General features: G+C 43.9%; 1 protein-coding gene across 1 annotated transcript in view; it reads left to right on the forward strand.

Moving 5' to 3' along the window:
• LOC144717896 (uncharacterized) overlaps positions 1 to 27356 on the forward strand; it is a 114097-nt gene that overhangs the window by 976 nt on the left and 85765 nt on the right. The gene's annotated exons all lie outside the window — the stretch shown is intronic.

Here is a 27356-nt window from a genome sequence, read left to right on the forward strand (position 1 = left end):
GAGTGACGATAGGAAGCCTATCAGATGTCATGCTGGAGTGTATTCTCACTGTAAAACTCTTTGAATTCTACTCTACAAAATTCTTGGCCTCGGAATTAATCAATGAATTAGTGGCCACACGCGGTGTGCTTGGGAAGCCTTTACAATCTTATCCAATGTTATTATATTGGACTATAATACATGTCCTGTATATGAATGTATAAAGTTACGTTAAAACAATAACTGGAAACCCAAGTACTGCGCTTTAAGATAATGCAAAATAATGCGCACTGCATATCCACCGTGCCTGTGGAGTTAGAGCGGTGGTGCAGTGGTTAGCGCACCGTGCTCGGAGCCGGGCTACCTGAGTTCGATTCAGGACCACAGCTAGCGACCCTGCCATAATTCCATCCCTTACCACCATCTCCTTCACTAACCCCCACTGACCAGTATGGTTAAGTATGGTCAAACACTCTTCATGGCCAACATGGCTTGGGTCTGGCTTTCATCCAGCAAAGGATTGATTGACATAAGCTGTGAATCATTTCTGTAACGTATTTATGTATATACTGTATTATCCTCACTGTCGTTTTGATGTGCACTATACTCGTGTTTGCCCTTGATTGCATATATTATATAGCAGAGGTAAGAACGTGTTGTCGCATTGTCTTATTATCATGTTATTTTAACAAATCACATGGGGTTATTAAATTTATTTTTACATTTGTTCAAACGACTGCCATTAACTAATTCATGACTGAATTATTTTTTGATATTTATGTAGGACTTTTAAAAAAGTACATTTGCCTTTTTTTTAGCATTCATATAAAAATCTAATTGAACTGGTCTTTAGTCAATGTTTCTAAATTTCTAAATGCTATCTGAAAGGCAAGAAAAGAAGTCGATGTGAATAATGGTAATAGAACCATTGTATGCATAAAGCACAAACAATTAAAATATTTTAATGCCAGTATTAAAATAATTGAAATAGCCCTATGTGTCCTGACTTTTGGGCCACCCTGTATTATACCCGCACCACTCGAAACAACACCGCGCTCTGGATTAAGAGCACCCGTGGGAATCGTCACTGGATGCCCAGTATTGATGGCATCAACAGCTCTTATTTTCTCTAATGAGATCCTACAACAGCGCGGGTCCTGAACTGGCTCAGGAGGACATTTAAAATGCCATTCTATGTGCTGTGCAGACAGAACATGGCAGGTTATCGATTTCTCGATACAACTTCAAGCTCAAAGATTTTTTGTATTCTACAGTAGCGCCTCACTTTGACTCCGGGGTGTTTCTGCTTAAAGGGGTAGGGGGCACATAACGAGGAGATGATATAGAGAGGTTGACCTATCCGATTGCCGAGCTTGTTAAATGCTCCGAGAGGCCTGGCTGTGTTTTCAAAGAAAATGGAATTGGTGTGCGGGCACGCATGGACACTAATACATCACCTTGTTTCTTAATCATAAAAATAAAGATATGTATTTATTATCAACCAGCTGCTGGATGAAGCCCCCCATTGCACACAACATATCAAACATGAGAGTTGTTTGACCATACTTCACCATCTTGGTCAATGTGTGTTGGGTGAAGCGATGTGCACAGGGCCAGTTCCGATGTCATTCGTCGTTGGCGTGAGTTACTGGTTGGAATTGAACTCAGATTATGAGGTTCATAGTGTAGAGCACAAACCACCACGCCACTGTTCCATCCCTTGTGTCTTGTGCATTTGCAAAGATTGTGCAGAAATATGGTCAGGGATTGCATCTAGTGTTGCATGTTTGAGGAACTAATAGTTCAACATAAATAATTAACTGCTGCTCAAATGGAAAGATAATCGATGCTCTTCAGGAAAACACATTTAATTTGAAAAGTAATCGCCTGATAACATTCCTTTGCAAATTCCGAGCGGCGCAGGATAGCGTTCCATACTTAAGGCGTGCAATTTAAAATAATGAATCGGATAAAAAAAAACACCCTTTAGACGACTGTGCTGGGGTGTGGGGAGGCGGGAGCTTGACGAGTGAGTACAGGATGAGAAACGCGACTCGTGCACGTGGCGACTTTAACAGCACCCAGAAGGCACCTCGACACGTGGCCCGTAGTTTGGCTGACTCCAATTACAAAAGCAGTCATTAATCCTAGACCGTAGGAATGTCTATTGCTTACATTCATGCATGCGCGATGAGCTCCAAAAGCTGCCCTTTTGGGAACGCGGGCGCTAGTTAACCAACTTGCCGTGAAACAAACGTGCAGCCCAACAGAACTAATGGCGTCACCTCAGCCATGACCCCAGGAGCTATAAGCGAGAACACTTGCAACAAAGCCACCGGTATCATTTTACTGGTGAGTTGCATTTGATTGTAATGCCACATGAAGACCGGCTGTGTGTTCTGACTCTGGTGCTAGCCACAGGCTATCCGTGTACACATTCCAGGAATTGGATTTTTTTTTCTAAAAGATCCTTGGTACAGAAAAAAAATAGTGAGACATTGGGTTACAAGTAGGGCATATTTTTGGTCACACCGTGAGCACAAAGGGCATGAATTGCAGAATGGATTGAAGGTCGCGGTTTGGAGGAGGTTCTATTTGCAGTGGATTTGTGATTTGACATTTTACAGCAGATCGGGCATTCAAAGCAGATGTTCTAACTGCTGTCCACTGGGTTATACTAAGGGGTCGGTGTAATATTTCATGGGTTGTGGTGCCTTTGCACACCCCACCTCCTCTGACTTTAACTCTTGCTTTTGAGATTGCAGCCGTTGTGGAGGGCTGGAAAGTGGCTGTGGGGAGGTGTCTCCCTGACGTTGCACAAGTCGAATGGGATTGGATGGTTTTCTTACTTGGGGCAATCAGGTGTTTTGGTGCCAACCAATCCGGTGGCACTTGAATTTTCCTCGTAAACATCTTTGATGCAGTCTACTAGCTATTTCACGTCACGATGCATTTATTTAGAAAACGTTGTTTTCAAGCCCGCAGTACCAGGTCATTGCAAATGTAACAAGAGCTATAATACGTGGCTCTATTTTCTCTAAAGGGTTATTTTTGTGGGGTTGACGGATGTACATTAATAAGGCAGTCCCTGTTTTTTTTATATATAAAAATGCGTTACACATTAAGACGAATTCTCAAGTTGGGCAATCGATTCAAAATGAAATCCACGTGACTAGCACAGGATACACGTTTGGCATTAACCCCTGAGGCAATATCTGACATTCCACTAGCTAGAATTTGAAGAAAGTGCCAAGGAAAAAAAAACCCAAGTTATTCTACCAAGGTAACTGAGAGAGCCAAGAGGCAGTGGTTTTTGGATAGCATGGGATTTGCAGTACACAGTTGCCAACTGACCGTTCCAGGAGTGAATTTGTTTGAATACATGTTTTTTTTTGTATCACACGAATGCTTTCTTCCTCAGTTGGCTGTAATATAGACGCATTAATTAATCGTGATATTTCGCCATTCGCGAATCCACTACTGGATGAAGTCCTCTCATTGCTGTGCTATTGGCCATGGGGGTTGGAGGCGGTTTGTTTGACCATAGAGTACTTCAAAATTGTGGTCAGTGTGGGTTCGTGAAAGGGGTGGGTGGGGGGGTGCCTGGACTAGTTATCATCCATGGCAAGGCATCAAACTTCGATTTGCCTGGTTCATGCCACAGTGTGTCAAACACTGGCGCCACCACTCTCTTAACCATAGTTAATGCAATGCATTTCTGCCAACGGAGTACCCTAATTTTGTTAAATAACTGTACTATAAAAGGGTTAACTGTTATTTCCCAACAGATCTAAATTGATTTCTTTCCCATGCCATTAGTGCGGCATGAAAGGTAGTTTGAACTCTGGCTTGAAGGATCGGGCTATGATGCCCACTGGAGGAGATTAAAGTGTCTCGCACATTTGGGGTGCACTTCATTGAAAACCGAAGAGCACATATATCATTCGGACACCACTTTCAATGCGTTATACACGGGAGCCTTCTTGTCTTGCAAGCTATTATTGTTGCAGCTTGCAACAAAAGAACAAAATGGAATGAAAGTCTGGGCGTGTTCTTTTGTGTTATAGAACTGAAACTCCGTGTCATACAAATGCATTAAAGCTGAAACACATGCATGCAACATAATTTATCCAGTTACCTGTTTTTTATGTACGTAATTAAATATAAGATGTTTTTTTTTTTAATATGTGAAATTTATAATGCTATCGTGGCGTAAGAGTTTAATGACATTGGGATTTGTAATCCAGAGGTCCGGAGGTTACCATTCGACCTCCAAGCATAGCAGTTGAAACAATGGGCACATTTCTTAAATCCCCCCACCTCTGTTCACCCAATCGGATACATTGGTTCATCACAGTTACTTGATTGGCAGGTCACGTGTGGTGGGGTAAAGTGTTGGTATTCCCATCTCTTCCAAGACGTATGGCCAGCGTGTATATATGTATGCACGGATGTCGGAGCTTATTTCGCACCGTACGTAGCCATCCGTGTGTGGAAGAGTAGGCCAAATTTTGTTGCCAGATCGAAGGGTAAAAAACCAATTATCATATTTTTACTGGCAAATGAGGTTCCCATAGTGTAGATGCTTGCCCCGAGCTCTCATACTCTGATGGTGCGTTGTCTTTGAGTTGTGCGCCTTTTGGCGTCATCTGGTCCAACCCATGTGAGACGAGGCTCTAAGGAAAGCTGTCTCGGGTGTGGACCAATCAACTTCAAGGACAGTGCATACATTATCAGAGTTATGTCTTTTGTTTGTATTATGACTGCAGGTATTGCGGTCTATGCAAACATGACTCCCTGTAAAAAGGTGTCAGTTTTGTTGCCAGGTAGAAGGGTAAAAAAACAATTACCAAATTATTCTCTGCAGGGGGCTATCTCGAGATCTCTTTCTGCCAGGGGTGACCAAGAAATTCCAGGGCTACACTTTCACCATTAATATGTCATTTAACGGATGGAAGGGCATCTTGTACATAATATTGAGTAGGTAGAGTAGATTTTTACCAAGCCACAACCGCTTATTTTCTTGCTCTTGCAAACAGAGAGTGCCAGGGGACGCCTCCTGTCACAAGTTTACCGATGAGCCTGTGAGCTTAGCGCACACTCTGTGAAGGGGTTCGTTCGGTTGTGCAATGCTTCGCTTGCCACACGCTACCGTGCCACGATAGATGTGCAAACCAATGAACCTTGAGCTCAGAGGCAGACATGGCACTGAAGCGGCCATACCTCACAATCCTACTCCGTCTCGGTGTATATGCTATAAGTACAGTGCAGCCATTTAAATATGTTTTTGTTTGAGATATGAGAACACAGAGTGTGTGTTTTTAGTAGGATCTTTGTGTCATTCCGAGTTCCTGTGTGCAAAGGTGCTTCTTAATTGCGTGGCATTCTGGGACATGTTTAATTAATGAGGTACAATATCCAGAAACAAATTATGATCATGATATTTGCATGTTGATTCATACAAACACTTATGATCACTAGTAATACATCAGCAATTCACTCAATTTTTTATACAATTCACATTTTTAGCAGTTCTTTTTTTACCTACCAGAAATAAACAAAGAACATTCTTTCACGCCACACATATATAAAAGGATGACTTATACTCCAATTCGCACCTTCGATTAGCACGGTTGATTACGTATAGTACAAAAGAAGTTCAAAATACATAAATACTGTACGTGTATATCTAAGGGGGTGGTGACATGGCTGAGCAAGTTGCAGCATTGGTTGCGGAGGTGTGTGGTTCAAGACCCACGGCCACCCTGGTTAATACTGTGGGGTTCTATTTCCCGTTAAAATGTGCCATCTGATTTGCGGTAGACATTAAATATCCCACAAAATTATTTGGAAAAAAAAGTAGAACACCATTGCACTGGCGTCATGGTCCAAATTCGCCAACGTTTTGAAAATGACCCACAATTTACTTAATTGGAAGAATACATAGCAATTACCCCCCCCCCCCCCCCAATACTGCAAAACGACTGCAGAATACGTCTGCAAACACTCGTAGCGGCTTGGTGATAATCTTGCACACCTTTAAAAAGATTAACCCGTAAAAACAAAGTTTTTCACTATAAATCCTTTATATGCGTGGCGGCTAGAGTCCTCTCGTCCTCTGGCTTGAGATGGCTGCCACCTATGGGTCAGATGATTGCCTGCCACCATTAAGCAATTGGTAATTAAATATTTAAAAAAAATTCCTAAAAGTGTTAAATTTTGGAAAAAACATTTCACGAAAATTAATTGTCACGCACAACGAGTCTGTGTGGAAAATGTCAGCTCGATTGGATCACGGGAAGTGGGTTAAAAAACGACCGAAAGATTTGCACGGTCGTAAGCGCACAAGCAAGCAAGCAAGTGAACTTAATATAAAGGATTTAAAAAAAAAATGGTGCGCAATACCGAATGCGCGAATGAATTAATAGCTTTTATTTTTGTTAGGTGCGGTACACCAATTTGACCCCGATCATTGTGAAGGGAATTTGCCAATGAACTGCGTGACGCGGTGGTGCACAGGACGGGGATGAAATCTGCCACGGCGGCGGCAGGGAGCGTTCCAAAATCGGAGACGTCGTCTCGGGAGGAATAGCCGGGGCGACACAATAACTCCGCTTCGTTGGGGAAAATGTGGCTCGGCACGCGCGCGCACGCAAGCTCGTGGCCGGGCAACATTGTGCGCCACCGAGTATGCTCCGGCACACATCAATATATACAGCGTTCTCTTGGACGTGTTTGTGTACGCGTGCATATTCTTTTTAACGAGATAGTCTTATTTGTGTTTACCTGCAGCACTCTACGTGTACAATGTCAGCATTGCACTGCCCCTTATTCAACCTCGCGTGATAATCGCCAATACCCCGAGCATACTGCCGTCAGTATTTTGTTTTAAATCACATTACATGGTAATTGCTGCCTGTTAATTTCATTCGGTTGTGCACTGATGCAGCGTGATTGTGCTGCTGAGGAGTTGGCCATTGGATGCCTCGCAAAAAATGTGTGTTGTCACTTGCCCTCACAGGATAAATTATATATCGCACCTCTCTAACATTGGAGAAACAAATAATTATATTGTAGTGACAGATCCGAAAATGACTGGTCGCATTTAGGCACTCACACAGTCTGTTGTGTGTGTGTGCTGGGTTCAGTCCTTTTGTTTCTTAAACTTAAGATGAAAAGCATGAAAACAATTGTTCTTTGCATCCTCACTCTCTCTCTCTTTCTCTTTGTCTGCTCTGAGTATCCACAATGAAAAGAGGGAAGCAGGTGGGTCAGAGGTCAATGCACATGGTTTGTTTTTTTGTGGACCCAGATTCTTCAGTCCCATTTCACTTTCAAGAGTCACCCAGGAGATAATTTGACTGTCATTGTTCTGCCTTAAATTTAGCTTCCCCATCTCACCCAGTTACACAGGGCACTAAGGCCGATTCCTCTTGAAAATACAAATCTATATACAATATTCTAGGTATTCAATAATATCTCTCTTATTCACATTTGAAATCTCGCATGCAATTGTGCACATGCGACCTCGGCCTAGTGCAAGTACCGTAATGGATTTATTTGATAGACCCACATGTCAAGCCCACTTCATCGGCCCTCTGATGGTTTTCGCTTAAGTAGTCCACCAAATACAGATGTTTATCAAACATCTTCAGCATGATGCAATTGTATTTGTACAATTTTGCTTAAAATCGTGGCCACATCTAGAATTGCATCGTCATTCATTATCCATTATCTACGCCCTGTTGGATGAAGGCTTTCCCGGTTGACATCGCCATCCATCTTGAACCTCCCAATGCCATAATCCATCTCACTCGTGCACGTGAACTCAATTCAAATGTGGGGGGGTGACACTCCAAAGGACCACATAAATCCATTTGTTTAGCTGTCATCAGCCGTCGACCTATTCGTCGAGTGAGTTTGGGAGTTTGGCAAACGTCCACGAAGCGTTGACTTGTTTGGTAAAATGTGGAACGAGCATTGAATCCACTCCGTTAGTGTCTATCCGAATTGTGGACACCATTTGGATGAGCCACAATACCCGACCCAAGGGGGAATTATTGTTTTCACTTTTAAGAAGGAGTCCACCTTCTGCGCAATGGTTTGTCTTCGCTAATGGTAAAATCACAAGGTCTTTAACCCCACGGTAAGGCAGATGGCATGCTTTGGTATGTACCTGCAGACATGACCATGCAGCTCTCCTCCGTGTTTGCGGGTTGTGCCGTGTGTTGTTTGGCACGATGTCAACGTTGCGCTCCACGTGCTGGGAGCTTTAGCTCTTGCAAACGAGCTAGGAACATCCAGGTGGAATATTTAAAAGACGCTCGCAGAACGTGGAAACGAAACGTCGTGACATCGTGACGAACAAGTTCAAGTTCATTTATTAGGTATAGCCCTGTGAGCCATTCGGCTCTTGAATCGGGTGCACACCGCAACAAACCAAAAACTAAAACATGAACAAAAAACAGCTTAAAGTGAATATGTGACTGAGTGCAAACAGAAAAACCAAGAAAAGACAGCAAAATATTGCAGAAAAAAACACCGTTACACCAACGCTGTGTGCAAAAATCCCAGTGGGATGCAAGTCAAACAACAACAAGAACAACAACCACAAGACAACTTAGATGAACAACACTCGGTGCAACCCCAAAAACACATCGGAGAGCTCCATACGGCGCAACTGCGAAAGCACACGCGGTAGCGCGATGCAGCTGTAAGAATAACATTTTCGATTGTGTACACATTTCTGCTGACAACTACGCTGGCTAGCCGCGTCCAATGCTACGACGCTCATGGCTCATTGTCATTGCAAGGACTGCAGTTTTTATGCACAATTCGGTATTCATGAGCCAAACTACCCCCACCCCCCCCACCCCCCACCCCCCTCTCACGTGAATGCATAGAACTGGCCCGTCTGCTATTTGAAGGGAAAACTTTTGTAGTGTATTTTTTTGTGTGTGTGCTGCGTGTGGGCTGTTTATTTACGGAAGAACATTCCATCCGCTGACGCGTGATGGAGCGAGAGGAGGGTTTGTGCGCGGCGCTGCAGGGGGGTGGTGGGGGGTGGGGCAGTGCGACAGGGGGTTACGCAAGCTGTCAGCCGCTCGTGCCATTAATTCAGCACCACCCCCATCGCTTCTCCTGCACACGACTAACCCACAGGGCCAACCTCACCGGGGGTGTGTGTGTGTGCCACACACAACCATCAACAGCAGCGGGAGGGCATGGGAGGAAATGAGTTCTGGGAGGTGACCGTCAAGTTCACAGAAGGGAATTAACCCAAACAGAAGCCCTTTTGTGTCGTCTACCCCCACCACGCAGACTTTGACTCGGGGTTCTTCTCGACAAAAACGCGTTCGTGTGCGGCAAGGGGGAGAAAAGAAGATGTGCTTATAGAAACGATATTAGTGTTTGTGTTACACCGTGAAAAACAGTTGATAGCTTATATATACACACATACACACACACGGTATAATTGAATTCCCAGTGAACATTGCTTCTGTGTGTTTAGTTTGATGTGTTTCTGCACCTGGGGAATGCCTCTGTTTATTTGTACGCATGTTCGCCTGATTTGTGTGGAGCCCTATTCTCGAACATTCCAGTGAGGTGAGGAGCACAGTCAGATGGTTATTAAAATCGTGTCGTACAGATTCTGTGGACGCGTCTGTGACGGGGATTGTGTCGCGTAACTTTGAGTGGAGCTCTGATGTGTCTTTGCTCACCTGCACACAACAAACAACAAAGGTTCCCCGTCTAGCCTTGCCAGACTGTTGGGGCAATTGCTGCTAGCGAGCACCTATGAGAGCAGGCACGGCACACGAGGGGGTGGGTGGCCAACACTACGCCCGACCGCCTTTGTCTCCCCAGTGGCGATGTTTACACACCACGCAAGGTACTCATTTGAGGCTGAGTCGACCTAGGAGAGGCCCACTATCGGTTTAGATAATCGTCAACGGTGTTGGCCGTGAGCGGGAATCGCACTCGGGTCGCCGGGTTCGTAGCGCAGCGCGCTAACCGCTACACCACCACTCCCCACATACATACATACACACACGCTGCCTTGAGCACATTTTCCCCCACAGACCTTAAAAGCTTGGTGCGATGTACTTGGGGATTTTTTTCTTTACATTCTCTAGTAGTCAATTGTAAATGTTGCATTTGTTTTCGAGAATTAACTAAAGCGGTGTTTGGGTATCCTTGCATAGACACTTTTGAGATATTTTTAGATTCGGAGAGTAGACATCATCGGTGTCCATTTAAACCGTGATGTGCCTCATGTGACGCGCCTTCATTTTCTGGGCACATCCCCGTTGCGCGTGGCATCAAGCGTGAATGTAACGAGCAAACGCAAAGCATTTTACCCAAAATGCTTCGTGAAATGTATTCCATTTTGCATTGAACGGGGGGGGGGGTGGGGGTCACATTTGAATGTACATTGATGAGGGCTTTTGCCACTAAGAAAGATTTGGTAATCCCGTGGCAACTGCTGAACAATACTTGATGCTGCTGATGAGACCGAGGTCAAAGCAGATCCAGAGGTTGCTCTCTTCAATAAACCCTCCTGCTTACATTCGTCTAACAAGTCAACAGGTTGATGGACATATGTTTGTATGTGGAGATGCAGAATGGAATTTTGCTTATACAGTACAGTACTGAATTTCGTTTTCTGAAGTGCTTTGAAAGGCAATTCGTTGGTGGTTGTTAAATAATCGCTTGTTTATTATTCACTTGGAAAATGTTTACGCAAATTACATTAATTGTCTACTACCTCAACAATCTGCTTTCCCAAAATGCACTTCAAAACCTGACTAGAAAGATCGCAGTGAAATTGCCAAATAAACACATTGTTCTCATGTGACGTACAACATGTTGCAGCAGATTTTACTTTGCAACTTAATTTTCTTAATATAATTAAGTAGAATATGCATTATTTTGGTTTCCATCTACTTGACTTTTAGTCGATGTTTCTGAGTTGGTAGCATTTTTGCTGCCTGTGGCTGACTGCCGTATTTATATTCCAGGGATCGGCAACTAAACTAAACATTTTTTATTTCGGTAAAAATAAAATCAGTATTTCAAGAGCCGCAATGCATGCGAATACTTGCAGCCACCTCCTGCTAGTTAGCAGACCCCTACAGTCTCCCTCTAAGAATGCCAGTTGACCCCCCACTGACCCCTCCTCCCGTCAATCGGTTAACAGGCGTCTTGGTTGACCAATTCCCTGTTGTAAAGCCTGTTAATGTTGTTGTTTTTTTAAGTTGGATGAATGAATTATTTTGGAAGCGCAACTTCTACTGATGTGCAAGTTGGCAGTTGACACACATGGATATGCTGCAAAGTGCAACCAACCCTTGACTTAAAGCTTTCGTGACTGCAGGAATTCATTTTCTTTGGGTCTTTCGGTAAAGCCGCGTAGATAGAAAAATCGTCATCACCTGATGACGATTGCTTGTGTTGCGATTGAAACGTCGTGATATTATTATTTTTATAATTTTTTCTATCTACGTGACTTTACCGAAAGACCCATAGAATATGCAACCAACCCATGAAGGCCAAAAGCATAGCCCTCCAATCGTTAAATAGTTGTCTCGCCAGAGACTATTTTGGCCTACTCTTCCACGCTGGTATGTTGAACTTATTTCGCACCGTACGTAAAGTGTGAGTACGCCTACCACTTGGGAGTGGTAGGAGTACCCACACTTTACCCTAGCACACGCCACCTGCCGATTGACTAACTGTGGCGTGCTCGTTTATTCTGATAGCTGGACAGAGACGAGGAGGGGGGGATTTAAACACATTACTGCGGAGGGAGCTGCTAGGAACGTTGGGTTGCTCGGTCAATGGCCAGGGTCAACGGCGGCGTGGTGTATTCCGCAAATATGCCCGACTGTGAGGGCGGGCACAAGCCGGCGTGAGTAGGTTAAACGTTGAGTTTTATAAGGGCACCACGGGGTGACCAGCCCCTCCCCACCCAGCCCCTCCGAACCCTCTCCACCCAGCCCCACCCCTCCCATTTTTGTATACACGACGGACGGACGGACACAATAATCCCCTGTGGACTGGTGGAACCAGGTGGTTCCTATCAGTATAAAGGCACCCATTGTATCAGCTTCTGCTCCGAGAGGGAGACTGGATTTAATACGCAGCCTCTGGATTGCAAGTCATGTGTTGCGAACCTCACCGTCATTAACACCACGATAGCATCCCGTAACGGCAATTAATAAAGATACATGTTTTAACGCGCTTCCTATCGCTACACAACTGCACGTGGGAGGCTTGTGGCTCGAAAAAACGTTGACTTAGTAGTCTTCCTTCGTGTACATGCACTCATGTTGACTGAGAAGTCATTGATTGATCACACTCCGCCCATTGTTGTGATGGGCCGTGCCTGTCTCTCACAATGGCACATTCACACAGTCTGATAAAAAAAATCTAAAGCAGTGTGTGCACCTTTTGTACGCGCAAGTGAAGGGTGTTAAAAGTTCCCCAGATTCCCTCTGTATTAAACCGTGTCTTGGGATTAGCAGAATCGCTACGATTCTTCAAAGTTTGCAGCAATGCCCAAGGCTTAAAGAGCAAAGCAAAGACGTTCTGCTCAACGCTAACAGATAGGGAAAGTGGGTGGAAAGCAATTCATGTTTATGACCCATGGGACTGAAATATTATGATGTTTTAACTTTCACAAGCTTTGCTGATGAAAAAAAAGTTTCACATTTTCCTCGTCGCGAAAGCCTGATAAGCATTCGTGTTTTGCCCTCGTTTTTCCATTTTTTTTTGTCAAGGGAGCCCTTTGTCTCTCCTCCTTTTTCGCCGTACACACACGCACATACTTTCCGACAACAAGATAAAGCCCCAAGCGGCATGGTGGCATAAGTGATACGCTATTTGCGTGGAGGTGCTACGGCAAAAAGCCAGCATGCGCTCGGAATTGTTGGTCATATCCTGTGTGGGTTTTTTTTTGCTTTCCAATTTATCAGACACGTGATCTCAGCTGCTGTTGTCGTACCAAGAAGACTCGGGCCCTACCATGGTGCTGCTGACTGGTAGTTTCATGGTGTTATTCTTTGGTTCTTTCGGTTAAGTCACGTCTAAAGATAAAATAATAAATTAAATAATAGCATATTACGACGTTTCGATTGCAACACAAGCAATCATCAGGCATAAAAGAAATAGTTAGATTTTTGTTGCTATTTCTTTTATGCCTGATGATGATTGCTTGTGTTGCAATCGAAACGTCGTAATATGCTATTATTTCATTTATTATTTTATCTTAAGACGTGACTTTACCGAAAGAATCAAAGAATAATTCCTGCAGTCACGAAAGCTCCAAAATTAAGAGTTTCATGGTGGTTGGGGGGAGGTGGGGGATGGTGGTTGAGGGGGTCAGGTGGGTGGGTCAGGTGGGACAGTTTGTTCTGCTATGCTGATTGCGGCTCGAATGACCGCATTTTTACAGCGGCAGGTGCAAACTGGGGATGAGTGCACACGTGACCCTGCTGGTATGACGACACCTGTGTTTGTTTTAAGCCAAACGGCCGCTCTCCTGCGCACCTGCACGCACTAAGATGCACAAAGATAAAGATCCCCCGTATAGCCTTAACAGACTGTAGGGGCAAGTGCTGTTAGCGAGCACCTATGAAGGCCGGAACGGTACACGAGGGGGTGGGTGGCCAGCACCACGCCCGACCGCCTTTGTCTCCCCAGTGGCGATGTTTACACACCGCACCAGGTACTCATTTAAGGCTGAGTCGACCTAGGGGAGGCCCAGGACCGGTTCAGATAATCGTCACTGGTGTTAGCCGTGAGCGGGAATCGAACCCGGGTCGCCAGGTTCATAGCGCAGCGCGCTAACCGCTACACTACCGCTCCCCACTAAGATGCACACACACACACACTCACACACACACTCACTCACACACAAACACACACTCACTCTCACACACACACACTTGTCTAAACTTCCCAGGTTTATTTGCCCACCAGTGTTTCCGACTTCCCTACTATGTCTCTCCCACCCCACCACCCCCACCCCCCCCCCTTCTTTTTTTGTTGTTTTTTCTGAAGCGCCCCCTTCAAATCGAATGTTTTAAAAAGAAAAAAACATAGTCAGTACGTACGATTACAAGGGGCTCTCCCTACACGTGGTGGTTTTTTTGTGTCCGTGTTGTTGCCAAAGCGTTGTTTGGCACATTGTGAGAGAAATTGTCGAAACAGCACGTGGTGAAACACATCGCGGGAATATTGCAGCAGCACCACCGCAAAATGCTACGCTCGTGGTATTACAATGAGCTTTTTTGTTCCATAACTTTATTGCACGCTAAGTAGTATACCATTGATGTTACAAGTATACAACGCAATACGTTGGGACCATTTTCTCTTCAAATTATGCCTCGGCAGGATATGTTTCCACAGGCACGCTGCTGTTCTGGGAACGAGTTGAACAAAGAAAAAGTAACAAAACTGACACCTTTTTACAAGGAGTCATGTTTGCATAGACCGCAATACCTGCAGTCATAATGCAAACAAAAGACATAACTCTGAAAATGTGCACTGTCCTTGAAGTTGATTGGTCCACACCCGAGACAGCTTTCCTTAGAGCCTAGTCTCACATGGGTTGGACCAGATGACGCCAAAAGGCGCACAACTCAAAGATAGAAGGGTAAAAAACCAATTATCATATTTTTACTGGCAAATGAGGTTCCCATAGTGTAGATGCTTGCCCCGAGCTCTCATACTCTGATGGTGCATTGTCTTTGAGTTGTGCGCCTTTTGGCGTCATCTGGTCCAACCCATGTGAGACTAGGCTCTACGGAAAGCTGTCTCGGGTGTGGACCAATCAACTTCAAGGACAGTGCACATTATCAGAGTTATGTTCTTTTGTTTGTATTATGACTGCAGGTATTGCGGTCTATGCAAACATGACTCCTTGTAAAAAGGTGTCAGTTTTGTTGCCAGATAGAAGGGTAAAAAAACAATTATCATATTTTTACTGGCAAATGAGGTTCCCATAGTGAAATAAAAAGTAGTTTTTATTTTTAAAAGCTTTTTTTTATTTGGCACATTGCTAAAAACAGCTTAATCTCTTGTTGCTTTGAATCATAACGTTTACTGGAACGTTGCATGCTGGGATGCTATAAACAGCTCGAAGATAGCTTATCCTACATCAGGACTCTTTCTCGCCTCATCGACAGTGTGTGTGGTTCCTGTATTTAAGTTACACCAATTGTATTTGACAGTTAGGGTTGTCATCAGTTTGGGCCCGTTTATCTCTCGTCATGTTTTACCGTATAAAAATGACATTTGAAAATGTACAAAATAAAACGTCAATTCAAACTTAGCATTCAAGAGCATGTACATAGTTAACACTCGCTATAATATTTTTTTATTATCAAATCAGAACCCTAATGGTTTTGTCGCAAAAATGTTATATCACGTAACTTACATTTGATTTAATTATGGTGAACATGTACAACTATTTGTCAATCTACCGATGGAGAAAGGCCTCGGCATGCCATGTCAGTCACGGGTGTTGTTTGACCGTACATTCACCACGCCGGTTCGTGCCAGTTAGTGGAAAGGCATGCCCGGGATATCTTTCAGATATCACCCGCCGCCGATTTTAGCCCTGGCCCGAGCAACAAACTCAATTCGGCGAGTTCAAAGCGGGATCCTCATCACTGCAACTCCACACCTTAATTATGTTTTACGGCGATACCTTTATTCTTCTAGCAAAGGCAATCGCCAGCACCACGTGGCTTTCAATTTTAGCGCTGAAAAAAAAAGAGAGAAAAATCCTCGTTGTAATGTCGTCCATCTAGGGACTAATTTTTTTTTATAGATTTGAAGCTTTCGTGACTGCATAGATTCATATTCTTAGGTTTTTTTCGGTAAAGTCACGTAGGTAAAAAATTAAAATTTAAATTAATAAAAGTAAAATAAAATAAAAATCACGACGTTTTGGAGGCAACACCTGAAGATGGAAGCTTGTGTTGCCTCCGAAACGTCGTGATTTTTATTTTATTTTTTATTTTATTTTACCTTTATTAATTTAAATTTTTTACCTACGGACTAATTTTTGTTATCTGCCAACCGGTGACGCAAACGCTGCCCTCCTACTTCATCCACCACAGCGTGTTTCTAGTCTGCGCAGGTACCTGGCCACGCGTAGAATAAGTTTTGATCTCGTCACTCATGTAATTACTGATAATAAATGGGCTTTCTTTTGTTTTGCTCTCACACACGGTTGCTATATTTATCGTGTAGCTAACTGGTGCGTGAGTGTATTCATAACGTTTAAATTTGAGTGAAACAAGAAGCCAAGTCATTACGAACGTTACCATCTGCCCGATTGGCTTTCAGGGAAATGCAGTTTTGCTGATACAGGGCCACTTATAGAATGATAAGTTGAAGAATCGGGATGTGACAGTGGCGAGAAAAAGGCAAACGAATGAACACATTAGAAAACGATTAGAAGTAGAAGCTGTTTTAGATAAGGCAGCATAGGCTAGATTAACAATACCGTGGAGCTCATATGTAGAATAACTAAACTTCACATGGGATGCTTCATGGATCAAAAGTAACAGCACATCCGATTTAGCACGGCTGGCTACTGTGAAAGACGTTGAACATACATACGTACGGGGTTGGGGAATTAAATACGATGTGCAAGCTAAATAAAGTCTTCTTGGTTCTTTCGGTAAAGTCACGTAGAAGGAAAATAATACAATAATAAAATTAAAACATCATAAAATAATTCTCACGATGTTTTATTTTTCTTATTTTATTATTTCCCTTCTACGTGACTTTACTGAAAGAACCAAGAAGATGAATCCCTGCAGTCACGAAAGCTTTAAATCAAAATCTAAATAAAGTCGTATATGAGCCTACTAACCATGTCATTTGTTTCATCCAGGAAAGCCTCACTGAGTTACATGACCGTCTCAAGGGAGTCTTTCATCGGGATGTTTTGGTCAATCCCATTCATTTGTTTTGCAAGTGGGATGGAACTCAAGTACCCGGCGATGCCATTCAAACGTCCACACAGAGGGGTCTAACTACCTCCGCACCTCCGATGTTGAGCACGGTTTGGCTACGTACGGCACGAAAGAAGTTCAATTTATATACACCCATCCCATTTGCTGTACTGCCGTCTCCTGGCTACCCCGCAATCCAATTGGTTTTGGAGTTTCACGAATCTGTATCATCCACCAGCACCGAGTCCTTGCTAAACTGTAGGGGAGTGCCACTTGCACCGGGCACAATGTAAACTTGAATCCATCATTGGTCAAATCCCAGCGAGCTACTACGTTAAAACAAGCATCATCCTCGCATTAATTTGCTTTCATTTCAAACCTTTAACATGTGTCTCCATTGTTTGAAATAAAACAACAACTCGTACTTAACATGTTGGCACGGCAACTCGTCACATTATGAAGGTAAAAAAGGTAAAATCGTGCAATCACTGGAATTATTTGCTGACGCCAATGCTGGCAGAGAGGCCAGCATTGGCCCATCTGCCCATCTGATCCCATTCACCAAAGCTGTGGAGATACTGTACCTATTAATAAACCAATACCTTGCAATCAGGGTTGCAACCAGGCGGTGGTGAAGCATGCCTGTCATATACGGCACCTCCGATTTTAGCACGGTTGGCTACATATGGTGCGAAAGAAGTTCAAAATACATACGCACATATCAGCACTGTGGAGGGGAGGGCCGACGGATCACAAAAATGTGGTGAAATCTCCCTTCTTACGGGCATCAAGACGCCATGCCCTGGACTCCACCTGTTCCCTCGTACATGTGAGAGTCTTCACCGGGTGTTTCAGTTTTTCTCCCGTATTAATGGAAATGGCCAAACATCCCAACTTATGGCCTTGGAGCTCAGGAAATATACGGTTGCCGGATCTGTCTGTGGTCCCGCTCCGTCCGTGGTTTTCCAGTGCCTCTGAATCTACGGAAACCGTGCGCGTTGCGAATTTGTATCTGGAGGGCATTTAGCCTACTCTTTCATTCTGGTCCAGATGGATCGGAAGAGCTGGCAGTATCCCACACACTTCACCCACCGCATTGACTGACACACTGTAGCGTGCCCATTTAAACCGCTGGGCGGAAAGAGGTGTTGTGGGAGGGGGTGATGGTTTAAGAAACTTACATCGTTGTTTGAACTCCCGAGCCAGCAGATCGAATCCAGTCGAATCGGCGACCTCTGGATTAGCAAATCAACAGCACGGCAGCATCTCATATTGCAATGCAGTGCGTTATAAACGGGTACTTGTACAGCTTTGGTGCTTTGAAAGAAGAGTGTCGCTGGTAATTTTGACCTTGCACACAACCTACACGCCTGGTTTATAGTATTCCTCTGACAAACAGCGCCGAATGCTCGGGGCAGGATAGGGGTGGGGGAGACACGGCAGTCATCAACAGTTTCAACACTCGTGCCTGAGCCCCGAGTGTGGCTTTTAACTGCACGGCTTGAATTGCATTCAGACTCTGTCTCCTTGACATACCTGTTCTTCACCTGAAGACGGCTGCTTGTGTTGTGGCCGAAACGTCGTGAGAATGATTTTATTATGTTATATTTTTCTTATTTTATTATTTTACTTCTACGTGACTTTACCGAAAGAACCAAGAAGATGAATCCCTGCAGTCACGAAAGCTTTAAATCGAAAAATTGAATTGCAAAGTTATAAATAATATTCTGCGCAATATACATTTTTGTCCGTTGCTGTTTGGTAATGTCACCATGGTCAGGATCAATCAACTGTTGGACGAAAGCCTCACCCAGGTGGTGACTATCTCACACAGTCCTGCAATGCAACAGATCTATCGTGCTTCCGCGCGCGAGCTGACGTGATCGCTCCATCTCCGTGGTGGTCGAAATTCTCAGTGATATTGGCCAAACATCCCAATGCTCAAAAAATGGCCCACAAATTATTCGGTTTGGATTACGTTCAGCAACATCGCCGCCCCCCCCTCTCCCACTGCCAAAAAGCCCAGCAGGACCCTCCAGAAAAAGTATTCTTTGAGACTCTGGTGAAGCTTTCCTGGGTAAACGAGTGGAATAATAACAGTAACAAGAACAACAACATTCTTTCACCAATCCCATTTCTCACCATGATGTCTCTTGCCCAAGCTCACCTACTTTTTTATATCAAACAAATTATTTTGTGGCAGTGGGGCACAATCACAAATAACAATAAACTCCACGCGTTCATCAGCAACACTAGACACTTACTGGACATCTGTGAAAAATAGTTCCATAGCTCCGTCGGACTCCTGCAGTATAAATGCATATTCTGATTGCGAACACTATCTTCAAATTAAAATACATAATAGGCCACATTTATAGCAAATGGCCCTTCTTGATATTACTTTTCAGAGTCAATATGATGACTCCTAATTTGCGTTTGATCCCGGATGGATGAGTTCATGTATAATTTCCCCCCAAGTGTAATGCCAAGCTGCGGTTCTCCAAGCATGCTTTCTTTGCATACTTTTCAGCTCTTGTTCCATCTCGTTCGTCAATTGTCCATGCTTCTGATCCGTATGTCATCGTGGGTATTAAGGAATTGTTTTAAAGCTTCCTCTTTGGGCAAATTGGCATGTTGAATTTCGTTTATCAAACTACTTTTGTACAAAATCACTCCGTCCTCCTCTCGTACTGTATGTCCTGTTCATAGAGAGAGGCCAGAGGCATGTGCAAACAGGATTTTTTTTCCTTGGCATAGAGCACTCGAAATATGAGAGTGATATGAATATAGATTCACATTACCCTTCACGGTAATGCCAAGTGTTAACCGCCATAAGGCTCGTGGTATGTTCATGAACACGAGATAATATTGACCAAATATCAGAAACACGCGTTTATTTGGAATAAATTTCCACGAGGTGATACTACACTTCGTTGAACTATCATTTGTGGCCAGGTCGCTTCTGAAAAAGAGCTACACATTTCAGTGGGACTTGGCAGATTGAATAAAAAAAATAGTTCAGTTGTAGCTTAGTTTTAAATGAGTAAAACGTCTCTGTTGAATGCATACGTGATTTGGAAATGTAGCCATGTCAATATAATTAGACGGGGCATTCTGGTTCCATTAGTCTGGCTATTAGGCTTCAATGTGAGCACTGTCGTTAATTTAATCTTGCAATTAACACAAGTCTTCAAACAGAAACCTTCTTTGAGGTGACGTTTGATATTAACTTCCGTGACCACAACGCAGGGTTTTAAATGGGCACGTACTTTTTTGTATGGGTCAATCATAGTAATATGGTGAGGAGTGGTGGCACAATGATTAGCACACTGGCCACGGCTTACAGCAGTATTGAATCATATCTGAACTGGTCCTGGCTTCTGCCTTCTTCAAATTGCACTGATCGGAATGATAAAGTACGATCAATTAATCTTCATGATCGATGCGATATGGGAAGCAATCATCCAGCAGTGAATTAACAAATGCCTGTTGAATATTAAACATATTAACTCCGATTGTATTGCAATATAGAAAGTGCATTGGTATTTTGTATATTTATTTCGTGTTGAAGATGGTGGGTTTAATTCATATAATTGGGGTTAAAATTATTTCACCTGATTTTTGAACAAAAAATTACAGCTTGCTCTGAATGCTCGGGATTTTCATTCATTAGGTGTTTAAAAGTCATGGCATATCAATTCGCTTCACAAAACCATGAAAATACAAACGCAAGGTAAAGATACGGGGGAAAGAATTTCGCATCAAAGTACAAAGAATGAGAGAGGTCTCACGGTTTTTCACCTCCTGAATCGCAAAAGTCCAGGACGTGTCGTGAGAAGAAGAATGTCCCACAAAACTCTGCTATGAGAGAGATATGTGCAAATGCGTGCTATATTATTGCGTAGTTTAACATGATGACGTCACCCTGCTGCTGCTGCTGCTCTATTTAAGACCGGGAGCAAGAGCAGAGCCTCACCCATTCTGGCGAATTGCCCGATGATGCTGGATGCAATTACCAGCGAAACGTCGTACTCAAAAATTGTAAATGTTGTGGTTTCACTCTTCAACACACCGGTGGGCTAAAGTAGTGAACTATTTGTCTTTTGTCAACGTGACATTTTTTTTGCTGATTGGCCGTGTCGGGTGGTGTAGGGTTACGACACATTTATAAATAACGCGATCTAACTCAAAAACTTTTATTATGAATATTATCGCGCAACTGACAAATAAAACGGGACTTTTATTAATGTCCCGGGAAAACTTGGATTTCCCTGAACAGGGAATGCGAAGGCTAACCCATACGTCCGAGCATTGGGAAGAGAGTGTCAGGGAAAGCAAACTAAAACTAATTAAACAATGTTTATTTTACCAGGTAAGGCCCACTGAGCAATATAGCTCAATTTCAGAAGCGACCTGGAAACAAATGATAGCTCAACGGAAGTGGCTTATCATGTGGAAATGTATAGCGGCCTATCACTCTCAACGCATGTTTCTAAATATAGAGGGAAAAACCGGAGGACCTGGAAAAAAATCCACACAACCCTGGGGAGAACATTCAAGCTCCCAATATACAGGCGTCAGGGTCGGGATCGAACCCGCGACCCTCTTGCACACCAGGCAAGGGAGTTAACATCTCGTCACTGCGGCGGGATGGAGCACCAGCCCAGTCCACCGTGCCGGCACCCCACTGCCACTTGCTCCTGTTACGGTTCATCCTTTTCATCCAGTCATAAGTAACACAACGACGATTGCCCCTGGGATATGAATTAAGCTCTTTCCCACAACACTGACCCCTCCTGCACTGGGTACCTCCGGAGAACCAGACTATCATGAGCAACGACAATGTACGTATGTATGCGTAAAAGTGATTTGCGTTTTTTGGTATGTTCCACGAACAACACGTCGACCAAAAGCCAGCCACGCTCAACACGGGCAACAACAACTGATGCCTCACGAATAAAGTACGGACGGAGACAATAATGCCTCTTTGATATTTTTGTCTCCCTGCAGTGCATCTTTTCAGCGGATTGGTTTTGATCATTGAGTAGGTAGTAGGTGGAAAAGCAACATTGAACACAATGGGAAGATACTCGCATGACCGCTTTAAATTAGCACGGCAATTCGAGTGTGTCATAAAACTGACGGCGTTTGTGTTTCTTCATGCCTGGTTTTTGCACGTCAGGGAAAGGGGCCCAACTTTGACCCTGAGCCAAAGCCACACAGAGCCCACACACTCCCACGTTAAACCCTTCACACGTGTACATCTGATCTCCGTTGCCCACACCCATGTTCCCAGAGATGAAACCTCATGCTTTGTGGGCTTTGTGGCCAAATCCGAGGTTCTAATTCCCTTTGTCAAATAGGGGTGTAGTTGTAATTCAGGTTATGGGGGCTTCAATGGCGCCTTGTCTAAATTTTCCAGTGGAAAGTTTAGCTGAGCTTTGGGAAATGTATTTTAGTCACATTCTCTTTTTTCACCTGCTTTGTTTCAACACTTTTGAAAGGGGGGTTCCAATAGAATTTGTGATTCCATCGGCTTCATCCATAATTAATATGTACGGAGCTTGTAATTAAAAGATAAAATTGCCCTGTTTCAGATTGTCCTTGTTGGGGAGAAAAAATAAATGTCAGCACAGCAAATTCAATTGTATTAGATTTATGCACCAAGGGCAATGACTTTTAAGCAATTTCCGGCAGCGTTTTAGTGTGCTTCAGCAATATATATGTCCTCTTGCGTTATTAATATTGCATGTAATTCCATTTCTCCCCGGTACCTAAATTGGGATGAAGCAAGACCAAACGGTGACGCAAGATAAACTACGTGGGAGATGTAACACTGTAAAGGTTTTTTTCTTTTCATCCTTCGACCCCAAGTAACGATTGTCTTTTATTCACAAATATAATTTGTCGTACTCCTAGTTCTTTCGGTAAAGTCACGTAGGTAAAAAAAAATGAAATAAAAATTTATAAAAATAAAACAATAAAAATCACGACGTTTCGGAGGCAACACAAGTCTCCGTCATCAGGTGGGACCGTCACAGCCAGATTTGCTGCATCAAGCAGCAATGATGACGGAGACTTGCCTCCGAAACGTCGTGATTTTTATTGTTTTATTTTTATTAATTTTAATTAAAAAAACATTTTTACCTACGTGACTTTACCGAAATAACTAAGAGTATGAATCCTTGCAGTCACGAAAGCTTCAAATCTAGAAATAATTTGTCGTTTTAAGCCTTTAGACGTGCGCGGTTAGGGTAAGGGTTAAGGCTGAGTTATAATAACAATTGGCGTCTACACGGAGATAACTTCAGCATCATGGTCCTTCAAATTCGCCGTCGTGACCCTGAGTTCATGAATGAGATTGACAGCCAAGGCAGTTTATTTGTTTCTTAAGTTATGATATTATCTGTGCACGAAACAACAAATTGCGATTGCCCTGTATGACGAGGACTTGCCAGTGCTCTGGACAACCTTGCGTTCGCAAATTACAATTCCATAGTAAAAAAAAAACATCTAAACTAGAGGGCATACTTTGTTTTTCCTTTATTTTTAGTTGCATTAGTTGTTATTATTCTGAGTGTCTGCTATGTCTTGTATAGTCATTTGAGATTCTTGATTTTTTTAAAGTGCTTTATAAGTAGAATAATTGCAATGGAAGTAACGGCGCAGCCCTCAAATGTCCTGCTCGCATCACCGCTCTGCAAGAAGGGCCTCCACAAAACGGCGCAGTAGTAGAGAGCTCCTCTCGCAGGGTATTTGGCCTACTCTTCTACGATAGCCAGACACCTTGGAAGAGGTGGGAGTTATACGCACGCCTTCCCCCACCACACAGGGACCTGTTGAGGGACTGTCACCTCAACTGAAGAAAGCAAAATAATGCCCCTTGTTCATGTTCTCGAAAGCACAACAAGGTAACTGTCACATCTGAAGCTACACCCCCTTTACTGAACATTTCTTCGTATTTTTTTTGTAACAAGGACAATGTTATCGCTGAAGTTGTAGGCTTCGCCTTAAGCGGCTGCTTCCGAACCGCATTTTTTTTGCTGAAGGTGATGTGCTGTGGCACAGGGCTGGCTTTCTTTGAGGTTTAGCTGGCAACATCCCAATGCAGTGCTGCTGTAGTACACCCATGACCGTGTCGTACGTTTTGAACTAAGCTTTACATGCGCCGGACCTTGATATGCAACGCCGCTCTCTGAGTAAATATTTGTTTTAATGAATTTCGGACGCTAGTTAAACTTGAGGCATCAAAAGCAATGGAAACAAAGTAAATAATATTAATAATAATTCAACGTATTAAGCGCCTTTCATCGAGGATTTCAAAGTGCTCCACAAGGAACAACAGCAAACACACGGCGTAAAAATAAATCGTCAAACGAAAAATATGATCGTAATTTTCAAAAGCCATTTTCTGAATCAACATTGAGTTGAATAAACATAAGTTCCAGAGTCCAGCAACCACATGAGAAAAAGCTTTGGTCGCCCATCGACCGAAGCCTCTATGACCTGGGAGCAGAGATCTTAGACACCTTGAGGGGCACAAATGGGTGCTGCGTGTCTCTGATGTAGGCTGGAGCAAGGTGGTTCAGAGCTTTCTGAGTTCGCAATTCGATTTTAAACTGAATCCTAAGTGAATCTGAAAGCCAGCGCAGAGTCTCTTGGATGCACGTTTTCTCCCTTTTGTGTGGCAGGGTGATTAGCAATGTTATTATATGGTCACACGATATGAATGAATTAATGAGATGGGGTTTTTTTCTATTCTAGGGGGGGATTTTCAGGGTGTTTCAAACAGAAGGACCCAATTTCAAAGCAGTATATTTCACGATGGCAACATGTTCGGAATACACAAAAAGTTACAAACGGTTTAATGAGTTATCAAGTTTTACTAACCATTTTATAAATGCTTTATGTGCCCTCCGTCTGCTGTACGGACAACATCGAGACGATAGTTGAATTCGTCCCAAACGCCTCTCTTCTCACGTTTTCCTCTGAGGTGCGTGGTCGCCCTGTGCTCTTCCCCTTACATCAACAACCTGCTTCCTGAAATTGTCGCTACCAATGACGAATGCTCTTTCACATTGGCGGATCGATGCCAAAACGCCGTTGAAACGCGCGCTGCACCGCAATTACGGATGCAGTCTTGCTGAACTGCAGAACGCAAAACGCCCCTTGTGTTACGGGGTCACCATCTTGCGAATGACTGAGGCTAGGGGCTGTTTGTGCGCTGGGAGAGGCAGCGATCGGCAATCATTTTAAACTCTATGCCCCGCCCTCCTCTCTATGCCCCGCCCTCTCTATGCCCCGCCCTCTCTATGCCCCGCCCTCCTCTCTATGCCCCGCCCTCTCTATGCCCCGCCCTCTCTATGCCCCGCCCTCCTCTCTATGCCCCGCCCTCTCTATGCCCCGCCCTCCTCTCTATGCCCCGCCCTCTCTATGCCCCGCCCTCTCTATGCCCCGCCCTCTCTATGCCCCGCCCTTTCAAGTGGTAAGAGTTTCATTCATGGGCGGTCGGTTCGTGGTTGCAGAGATATAGCGACTTCAAATCGGGTCCATCTCTTTCAAACACCCTGTACTTAAATATTCGGTCAGGGATCTTGTATATATTCTGTAAAACATCACATTTAACTGCCCACTCCCAGTGCAGTTTTCAGGGCAGGGTACGAATGTCATCTTGTGTAAAGAGTAAAAGGGATGTCTGCTCAAATGGATGTCGAGGCAGTGCTTATCTCCAGTTTACAGCTCTGAGAGCCAGTGGTGAGAATTCCACATTCCTATGGTGAGGGGCAAGTTTCCCATTGGACAACAACTCTGGACTTCCCCACAAACTGGTACTAATTTTAGCGAGCCTGGAGGGCTGATAGGCTGATGGGCTGAACCAACCCCCAAACAGGATCTGAACTCGCAACCTTCTGAGTGCAAGGCCAGCCCTTGCTCTACTGGTGAGCTACCTGGTAAGATTACTTTGAATAGATGCTCACAAATAAAACTGCCCCCCCCCCCCTCCAGTGAAGTATGTTTTCTTTTCTATAATCTTCAGTAAATTATTTTCCCATGTTTAAAGCAATTTGGACTTTTATTTTTCGCCCAGTAAATTGTTTGTGCATGGTGTAAGCTGTCATTTATATACAGTAAGTCCTCGTTTAACGCGGTAGATGCACTCCGAAAAAGTTCCGCGTTAAGTTGAAATGCACGAGGCGAAAATAATAACCCCGTAAATAATGTAACGCCGAAAAAGTGCGACGAGATACGATGTACACACACACCGCAGTAAGATTGCGGGGCAAATAACCGAGGTTACGCCGCTGCGTTACTGTATCATTCCGCGTACCGTATAACGCCGCTCAACCGCGCAGCTCAAGAAAGTAGTTCGTCGTCGACCGCTTTGAAACCGCGTTAAAACGGGGCGCACCTCCGATTAGCACGCTCGGCTACGTACGGAGTGAATGAAGGTCAACACACACACACACGTGATTGTGGCTTTTTTCGCGAAATCGCTATTTGATAAAAAAAAAACATCCACTTTTTACGCTTTCGTAACAAACGGGCGGATTTGCTGACACATAACGGTGGCGTGTAGAAAAGGGGACTATCACGAGACGCGCCGGGCAGAAAAGCCAATGCGTGGTGCGCGCACACAGACAAAAGCACATGGTCAATAGAACAAACGCTCTGCTGGACCACTAATAATTCGTTTAAGTCGTCATGTTAAGAAATGCATACCTCTCAAACCCATAGGTTTACCCTGTATTCTTGCACGGAAATTGAGTTTTCAGGTCCATACGGCGTACAGCCGTTTCAATGTGGGCAAAAATTTATTTTTGTTGTCTGTTTGTTTGTGTTTCTCCCTTGTGATGGAACTTTTTGTGGGATAAACGTTGAGATTTATAAGGACCACGGGGTGACCAACAATGTCTGACTTGGTCTGTAATAAGGTAAGGGCACTGACAAGGGGTTGACGGGTATGGAAATACTTTTGCAAACCCAGTGCATTGATGAAGGGCGGATTTGCTGCACGTTGCCTTTCGTCACAGGAGATGCAAACGGGACGTGAGAGAAGCACCGACAAGCTGTCTGACGGCCTTACCTCTTTGTTGTCTGTTTTGCGAAGTGTGTGTCAATGGAACGTGTTTGGCGTGCACCTCGACTGCATGTGTTCATCATGATCGTTTTGCTCGATGTGCATTTCAAGGGAGAACAAGGGTGGATAACACTGGTCAACAAAAAAAAAAGTTTTTTTCTGGCCTGGACTTTTGCAGCTGTTTTAGACTAATTTCAGGGTGCTGATTCCAAATCTGATCTCAGATTTGCTCTATCACATCATTTTTATGCTATCGGCATACCCCATTTTCATTGATTTTACCCGAAATTAACTCTGTCACTTATGATTGCAAGTTGTTGCGAGTC

Source organism: Lampetra planeri, chromosome 4 (genome assembly GCF_965212315.1).
Source record: "Lampetra planeri chromosome 4, kcLamPlan1.2.h2, whole genome shotgun sequence".
NCBI classification, from domain to species: Eukaryota; Metazoa; Chordata; class Hyperoartia; order Petromyzontiformes; family Petromyzontidae; genus Lampetra; species Lampetra planeri.